At 36.5% G+C, this 2879-nt stretch overlaps 1 long non-coding RNA gene across 1 annotated transcript; it reads left to right on the top strand.

Annotated features, from left to right (window-relative positions):
• Positions 1-435: 435 nt before the first annotated feature.
• LOC109874599 (uncharacterized) lies at positions 436-2670 on the top strand. Its single transcript, XR_004206397.1, has 4 exons — positions 436-730; positions 879-923; positions 1049-1157; positions 1325-2670. It is a non-coding gene; the product is annotated as an uncharacterized LOC109874599 (long non-coding RNA).
• The last annotated feature ends 209 nt before the right edge of the window (positions 2671-2879 follow it).

Here is a 2879-nt window from a genome sequence, read left to right as displayed (position 1 = left end):
GGGAGAATGTCATATGGTCAGATTAAACCAAAATATAACTAGGGCGTGGAAGTCCGACGAGCAGGCTTAGGCACCCCCGGTTCCATCGGCTGCGGCCCCCGGGTCCGACGTCACCCACAAAACAAAAAGAATTCCCCGATGCCTCTTGTAGTGGTGTCCGCATTCTGTAAGGGAGCGACGCAGGAGATGAGAAGCAGGTACAGGGAGTGAAGGTTTATTAGCTGACGGACATTAAACGGAACAGCGCCAGGGAGGGGGAGCGGGTCTGAATACTTTTTGCAAGGCGCTATATGTACCGATAATCTGCTAAATTCATGTATATTGAATAGTTTCTAGTTGAAGCAGGTCAGACGATTTCCCTCATCCTGTGGCCTCCAGTTTACCGACTGGGCTGTGTATCAAGTGGCACAAGTTTTTCTTAACTGTATCTTAAGACAAGCTTTTTCTCATTCTTTTGATTCAAAGTTTATATGTTTTCTGCAATTTCATTAATCCCTTTAATCATCTATTTAATATTCCACAGCACAATGTAACTACTGATTGATTGATTTATTAATTTGGGAATAATGCTCTGAGCACAACCCAGGGAATAACACAAATTTCCCTTGTCTCCAAGGTGGTCCCCGATGGATTACACACAAAACAGACAAAACACAAGAAAACAACAGTAATCCCTACAGTACAAAACAGCCAAGTAGCTGTCAGGAAAATGGAGGTGAATGCATTGAAGGTAAGAGTCTGATGGGTGTATCACTACTGCAATGCCAAATCACAGTACATTTCAGTATGTGCGCTAAGTGTGTATATGAATATGTCAATTATAAATGTTGCAGCTAACCATACAACATACTTAACTATTTATTTTTTCTATTTGCCAGGAGGTGGTTCAGAGAAATGTGAAGCAAACTGGTATTTTGACACAGGTACATATCAGAGCATTTACTCTCTCATTTGTGATATGATCAAACGTCTCCAAAAAATATCACCTTATTTGGCACTTGTTGCTTATAATATAAGATATTGATCACTATGGTATTTCCATTTCTAGATGCAAAGATCAATTTCCTATCCCTGACCATTCTGGGCCTTGAGAATTCTGTTCCTGAAGACCATCGTTTTCAACGTGCTGATGACTCTTCGACTGTGGATGAGTTAGAGTGAGTTCATAGTTGCACAGTTTCTCTTAACAACTCAATCTGCAAGGCATAACATGGTTTTGTGATTTAATATTTTAATGGAAAGGTATATTGTGAACAAGACAATGCCTTGTAGATGTGTATTTGTATGTCATGCATTAAAATGTTTGTTTATTTTCTATTTTCAGAAGATACACATCAGTCCCTCAAAGACAACACAATAAATCTTTCCCAGAAGAACTATTGATTTGACTACTGACCACGTATCATCATGCTTTGCCAGAATAAAATCAAAATATTGATGAACTGTAAATACTTCAGTCAATTGCATTGTAATTACATTCTGGATGTATGAAGTTTTACTCATACGAATTTCTTTCATATTTTGGACTACCAACTAAACGACAGACATATTGGTGGAAACAAAGAATCTGAAGAATTCTACTAAATATTCATGAAATAAATTAATTATGTGGAATATTTTTTCACCTGAAGACTTCAAATATCACTCAAGTCTGTCTGCTCCCACACACAAAGAAGAAAGTGGCAAAAGCCTTGATTTTATATTCAAACTGTTATACCTGTTTGTGGAACTTTGTGTGGGTGGCTGCCTAGAATCAAGTACATGTGATCTACAGTAAGTATATTCATCTCAATCATTCATCACTCAGTCATAAGTCTAAAGCAAAATATGTGCTGAGGGCAATTAAAACTGTCTGAGACACGCGTATGTACTAAAATACTAATGTATAAATGCTTTATACATTTAAATACATGCTTACAATGCTCATATTTTGTAATGTCTATACAGTATATGTTTATGAATTCAATCAATCCCATTTCATAGTAGCATATATAGTGTACATACTTTATGAATAATGGTAATAATACATTGTACTCAAGGTTTATTAAGGACAGTTACATTATATAGTTCCATCAGTCAAGTTGTTTTAATGTTAAGTTTGTAGACACCCAATTTTTGCACAGCACTAAGAACTAAACCCCAAGTTGATTTAGTCATTATATGTGTCAGGCTTTCCAGGGTATACCAAGAAGGCTGTGTGAATGGAAAGTTAAACACATGGCTGGCAGCTGCCTCTGCTAAGCCTGTGAGCTCCATAAATATATCCACAACCCACATCCACACCACCTGTTTTCCATCCAAATAAAACCACTTACATTTCCTTTGTTTTGTTTTACATTGTCATCCTGTATTGTTTTAATTGAATACTCAGCTGGTACACTGTAACATTTGAGTCTGTGTATTTAACATATGAGGATATTTACCGTCTATATACTATTAAGATTTCACAATTAAAGCCCTATGTAACATGCTTGCATAAAGAATGCCCTGAGTTTTACAATTTTGCTTCCAGCATTATCTTCAGGATTATTCCTACTGTAGTTCAAAATATGTGCCATAAATCTTCTACATTAAAACATATTGAATAGTTTTGAGTAGAAGCAGGTCAGATGAATTCCCTCATTCCATGGCCTCCACTTTACCGACTGGGCTGTGTATCCAGTGGCAATAGTTTACTTTTACGTATCTTAAGACATAAGCTCTTGATTAAAAATACATTTTATTTCTGCAATTTCTTTAATCCGTTTAATCATCTTTTTAATATTCCTCAGCACACCGTAAGTACTGATTGATAGATTGATTTTGAAATATGCTCTGAGTACAACCCAGGGGATATCACAAATTTGACTTGTCTCCAACGTGGTCCCTGATGGAATACA

The sequence above is a fragment of the Oncorhynchus kisutch genome, linkage group LG30, assembly GCF_002021735.2.
Source record: "Oncorhynchus kisutch isolate 150728-3 linkage group LG30, Okis_V2, whole genome shotgun sequence".
Taxonomy (NCBI): domain Eukaryota; kingdom Metazoa; phylum Chordata; class Actinopteri; order Salmoniformes; family Salmonidae; genus Oncorhynchus; species Oncorhynchus kisutch.
Note: the sequence above shows the minus strand (reverse complement) of the source record. Positions and strands in the feature narration are given on the sequence as shown.